The 6,000-nt window shown below is 53.6% G+C and overlaps 1 long non-coding RNA gene across 1 annotated transcript in view; it reads left to right on the top strand.

The window, feature by feature from the left end:
• Positions 1 to 549: 549 nt before the first annotated feature.
• LOC115909965 overlaps positions 550 to 6,000 on the top strand; it is a 49,751-nt gene continuing 44,300 nt past the window's right edge. The window contains exon 1 of the long non-coding RNA XR_004061178.1: positions 550 to 1,051. This is a non-coding gene — a long non-coding RNA (uncharacterized LOC115909965). The remainder of the gene's footprint in view (positions 1,052 to 6,000) is intronic.

Below are 6,000 nucleotides of genomic sequence, written 5' to 3'. Positions count from 1 at the left end.
TGAGGAACTGTTGTGTTTCTGTGGTGGTGATTTGAGGAGGTGTGTGATAGACGATGTCCCCAGAGCAGTCACATGCATGTGCTTGTGTGTGGATGAAAGGTTTTCTCCACCTCCTGTTACGTTTTTTATGTGTCAATTTCTTTAGCAAATAACACAGGGGCTTGTATCCAGGTGTAGTTTCCCATGGCTGTTGCACGTACTTGTGTCAGTAGGCGTACAGCTGTTGTATGCATCCCTGTGTGTGTGTGTGTGTGTAGCTCCTCAGCAGCTGTTGCTTGTACCTATGTGGTTCCTAGAAGCTGTTGTATTTTCATGTGGGTGACTTAATCCTGAGAAGCTGTAGCCTCTGTGTGTGTGTGATTCCCCAGCAGCTGTTGTTTGTGTGTATTCCCGGGAAGCTGTTTTGTGTTGTGTGTAGCTCCCGAGCAGCTGTTGTGGGGAATTGTGTCTGTGTGTGTGTTTGTGCGTGTGTGTGCAGTTCCCAGCAGCTGTTGCATGCGTGTGCTCATGTCTCCGGTGGAGGCCCACCCCTTTCCGCCTGCACCGGAGCAGTGGCTGTGCAGGCGAGGAGAGCTCGGAACTGGCTCCATGGGAGAGGGTCCTTTGCCTGTCAGAGCCTTCCCAGCCAGGAGAAGCAGTGCCGCCGGCTCTGGTCCCTGAGCCCTATCAGCCGAGCCTGTGGCGAATTAATCACTTGCGTTTTAAATGCCAATACAGCCCTTTCTGCCTTCTTCCCCCAGTGATGCGGATGCGGCGAAGGCAGCAAATCCTCCGGCTGTGCGTGCCCTCCCTGGACTGCTGCTCCATCCCCGCCTGTCGTGCTCGCGCGTGTGCATGGCTGGGAGCGCTGCCTAGGTGCGGCCGGGAATGAGCCAGCTGCGGGGCAGGGAACGCTACAGCTCCGAGAGGTGACACCAGTGGGGGACACCCCCCCCGCACAAACACATCTGCAGGGCTGCAAGTTGCTCGAGGACCGGGGTCTTTTGTGCCTCCACTTCGTCTCTGTCATGCCCCGTATGGAAGCTGGGAGCAGTCACCCCTCCAGAAGCAGGTACGTGTGTGTGTGCGTGTGTGTGACACGTTTTTGTGTGCAATCCTTGTGCTGCTGTCTCGCGTGTCCTCGGCTCCCGGCTGCCGTCCCTGTTGCCTCTCGGAGAAGCAGCTGAGATTGGAAAAGGGGGAGAAGGGCAGGATGCATGGACTGCCCTTTTCCTCCAGCTTGTGCACGCACTCCCTGGGGGTTGGATGCCTCTGATCCAAGGATGAAGGCGAGGGGTGAGTGCAGAGGAGATGAGGAAGTGGCCCAGGGTGTGTGTGTGTCTGTGGGGGGAGATTATGCCTACATGGGGTGATGGGAGGGAGGGAGGGAGGGAGAGAGGCTTGGAGACGGGTCTCCCCTTCACCGTGTGTGTGTGTGTGTGTGCGTGTGCTCTGCTTAGGATCAGGATGATGAATAGGTTCAGGGCTTGCTGCACACAGCTGGGTTTGACCCGTCTGCATCTATTCGGACCTTGCAAAAGGAGGTGATATATGTATGTATGTGTACATGTATCTGTAAATGTAGATATGTGTGAATAGATGTGAATATATGCTCTGTGTGAGTTCATGTGTATATCCATGAGTGTAGCTATAGGTGTGTGTATATACCCTCCCCCTCCATGCACACATGTGCATGTACAGACAGACAGACCTCTCTGTGTATTGCCTGCAGTTATGGGACAGAGAAGGAGTCAGTCTCATCCCTCAGCCCCCTGTTCCCTGTCTCTCTGCAAACTTTGCAGGGGAGCCTCTGCGGACAGTGGTTGGTCTGTGTCTGTGTGTCTGTCCGTTGTGTGGTGTGTGAATATTCGTCTGGTTTGCATGCAAGGGAGTGAGTAAATCTCTGCTCTGCTCTTACACTGCTTTGCTGGGAGACTGGCTAGCTGCAGAAAAGTCATTGCGTGGTGTCTGTCGGGTGTGTGAATGTGTCTGTGCTGGTGGTGGGAGCCGGGTATTTATGTAGGGGCCCAGGACAGCTACTCCAATGCATATGTAAGTGTAGATGTACTGCCTGCAGGGTGTCTGCATGCCCATTTATTCCACCAGAGAAAGCATGCCCACATTTTTATGCATAAGGATCTTCCTGCTTTGGGGCATGGGATGGGGGGGGAGGAGAAGCTGAATGAATGAATGGCAGCAAAAGGAGGGGGAAGGAGAAGTGGTGGGGGGGGGGGGGAGAGAGACGAACAGGCACATCCTATTCTCATCCCAGGACAGGCAGGAGTGCACAGCTGCCGCTGCTCCCATTCCAGAGCTTGGATCTGGCTGGGGAAAGGCAGCATAAATCAGCTAATACTGCAGGAGGCAGCACATTCGGGAGCTGCTGTGCGTAATGCCCTCTTGCGTGTGTGTGCTGGTGTGCCCCAGCCCTGCACCGTGCATGCAGCACACGCGTGCGTGTCCCGCGTCCGAGTGTGCACAGAGCTGGGCTGGCTGTCCACAGACACCAAACAGCCTCCCTGGCGCCCAGGAATGAACGGGGTGTCTGTAATGGGCAGGGAAAGCATCGCTCCTATGCTGCGGGCAAATACATCTGGCACAGGTCCTTTGGCACCCACTCTGGGCTCACACGAGCACAGTGGGTGCAAACAAAAGGGGCGCCCATGGTGCAGGCCGGACTTAGGAATTGCTCCCCTTCCATCCCCCTAAAGGCTGCAGAGCAGGACCCTTCTCCCCACTCTGGAGACACAGAGCTATAAACCAAGCTGTGGAGCAGGGAGAGCATTGCTGAGATTGGAGCGGGGTAAAGATGATGTAGGGAGTGGAGGGGAGCCCCATGCCACTGGGCCTGGGGACTGGGGAGCCGGGCTGCATTGCATGCTTCGAGCCAAGGAATTTGTCATGCACGGAGAGGTGGGAGGGAGTGGGAGTGTGTGTAATGTGGGGGAGCTGGGGTGGAGAGGGAGGAAGGAGGCTGTGCTGGGGTATGTGGGAATTTCTGGTGAGCCTTACCTCCCCACACCCCCCCTTCCGGGTCCCCACACATCCCGTCACTCCTGGGTCCCAAGAAGCGCAGCCTGACAGCATCGCTAATGTAATATTCAAAGGAAGCTTCATTTGCATGGAACATGCATTATTAATATATTTAAATACAGCCCCCCTCTCGCCTCCCTGCTCTGTGCAGACCGTACCAGCAGCAGTGAGGAAGCTGCAGGGAGTGGAAGGGTGCCGATGCAGTGCCAGGGGTGAGAAGCAGACACTTTAATCCCACTGATTTCCCCGACCTACCAACCTTCCCCCCACCCCCAGTCCCTTCCCCATCTGGCACCCTCCTCACGCCATTGTTTTCCCTGGGGAGGGAGACTGGCTTTCAGGGCACCCATCCCACAAAGCATGCAGATTTGTCGGCATGAAGCAAACTGCCTTCATTGCTCTTCCCCCATCAAAAACTACGACACCAAGGGAAGAACTGTGCATGCATGGCCTTTCCTGATCTTCCCCAGCTCCACGCAAAGTGAGTATTTGGGAATGTGCCGTCTGATCCACTGCACTGGTTCAAAGCTACGCTGTTGGGCAGAGGCCACTTGGAGGATAGGGAGGGCATTTGGGGAAGGGGGGCATACAGAGGTGGAGGTTTTGCTGGGGGGCAGCTTGCAGTTAAAATAGGAAAGGTAACAGCTGCAGGGAAGGCAGAAGGGAGGAAAGCGTAGCTGTGATGATGTCCGTGGTGTTTGTTCTTGCCTGGGTCATGTCAGAAGCCAGATGCAGCTCCAGGCAGAGTGCAGCTGCCTCATCTGACCTTGTTGAAGAGTGGTGAAAAGCTCTGCCCACCTGGGAAAAAAGCTACTGGTCATATCAGGGCCTGTTGAAACCACCCCGTGCTCTTATCAGCTGTGTCAGAAAATATCAGCACATTTGCTGAGGCAGAAAGACCTGGCTGCTCTCTCCTTCATCCTAAATACTGTGGGTTTTTTTCCCTTGGTCCCCTGTAAGCATGGACCTGGGCTAAGCTGTTTCTTTTGTTAGTGTGAGGGAGGGCAGAGGACATGTAGGGAACACCTCTGTCCTCACACTCTTGTGAGCTCACGAGGGCTGCTTTGCTCTGGTGAAGGGATGTGATGGCCCAAAAATCACTTGCAGCCCTTGCACTTGCAGCCCTTGCCAATGCCTGTGCACCAGAGCAGACAGAAGCAGCTTAGGTGCAGAGCAAATATGTTCCAGCAAAACATCCCCTTTTCTGGGAACAGAGGTGGTTTTGCTTTTCTCCTTCATGGAGGAGCAGAGCTGTCCTGAGCAGTGAGGGATCCCAGGCTGCTGGCAGCTATGGGGAAAGCTGGAGTTTGCCTGGTAGCTCTGCAGGTTCTGCTGGTGAGGATTGCCCAGACTGGAGTTATAGCAGGTGCTTGAGCAGTTCTGAAGGAGCAGAGAGCTCTGTGTCCCCCAGTGCCTTTCCATGTGGGAAGAGGGTGAGGGAGGACATGGAGTGAGCTACTGAAGGAGAGGCAAGCTGCAGACATGGGACCCACCTCTTTTGCCAGGGTACTGGGGCACTGAAATCCCTTCTGTGGTCTGGAAGGGGAGAATGCAGAACTCGGGGAGGAGACTACAGGGCTGTGACCCACCTCCAGCCCTTTCTCTCTGCTGGGTCAGGATGAGTTTCTCACAGCTGTGAACCAGATGAGTGCTGTATTTAAATCCTCAGATGAGTCAAGCTTGACACTATGGAGGTGACAATGACTGTGGCACTGCTGTTGTGTTTGCTTCAGTGGTGAGCTGGTCTGGCAGCAGTTACAGCCCCACTTTAGCAGCACTGCATTTGTGCCCTGACTTTCCTGTGCTCCCCAGCTGGTGCTGGTTTTGTGCCTTGCTTTTCCCTGACCTCCTCTTTAAGGGTCTCCTGGGTAGCTCAGGGGTACATAGCCATTGCCTGAGATGAACTGCTTTCCTCACCAAATAATTTTCTGTCACTGAGGAGAAATGACCTCATTTTCTCAACATTCATAAGCTGAGAGGAAACCCAGTTCCAGCTGACCAGCTGAGGTACAGAAGGAGGGAAGGGCAGTTGTCACTCTTTCCACGGTGTTTTAAGAGGTGGCAAACAAGCTACCAGGAGTCAGGTTGAGGTGAGTGACTTAATGGTTTTGTCCCTAGATGTTGCCACTTGCAGGGAGTCTCTAAAGGTCTCCAGGCATCACTGGTGTGGGGAGTCTCAGTGGCTACATGGTGCCCTACACCACATGGCATCAGATGCCATGGAGATAGGCATGGGATCAAATCCCCACAGGTGAGTCTATTCTGCTGTTGAAGGTGAAGCCCATTCTGTGCTGACCTGACTGATGTGCTGGGGCTGTTCTTTCTTGTCTGCAATCACCCTGGGGAGTGCATCTCCAGCTTTTTCAGCCCTTTAGTACAGAATTTCTTTCCAAGTGATGCTCTGGGGAGCTGATGGTGCAGTATGAATTTCACAGAAATGAGAAGCTGTGTCTGGGGGCCAAGAATTTGTGTTCTCTATACATTGACACTCACAAAATGTTAATACCTGTCTGGTTTAGGTAAGCTGTAGGGGAAAGACTGTTTGCAAGAAACTGTGGGTGCTTTTGACTCCTTTGGATGTCTGATAGCAGAGAGATGGAGCGAATACACCCTTGTGAAGAAGGATCATCAGTAACATGGCTCAGGGAGGGGAGGTCACAGAGTAGGAGGCAGGATCCCTAGCTCTGCCACAACTGTCCTGTAGGGAGTCCCTTTCTTCCCCTCTGTGGTCCTCAGCTTTCATCTCACTTCTGAATAGCTTTGGTGATAATGTAATCACTATGGAAGGGTCTGTAGATATGAAGACTCTGGCTCAGTATGATGCATGTGCTACCAGTTGCCTTAAGGCAAGGTGTCATATGTTTGTCTTCATTCTTTCCATGGCTCATAGGCTCAATCTGCAGACCAGATGGGTCAGAGCTGCCTGTGTATTTTTAGGCTACTATAAGGACTCCATGAGCTGCTATCTTTCCTCTGGGAGCATTGGTT

This window comes from Camarhynchus parvulus, chromosome 1A, assembly GCF_901933205.1.
Source record: "Camarhynchus parvulus chromosome 1A, STF_HiC, whole genome shotgun sequence".
Taxonomy (NCBI): Eukaryota; Metazoa; Chordata; class Aves; order Passeriformes; family Thraupidae; genus Camarhynchus; species Camarhynchus parvulus.
This window is presented reverse-complemented; position numbering and strand designations above follow the sequence as displayed.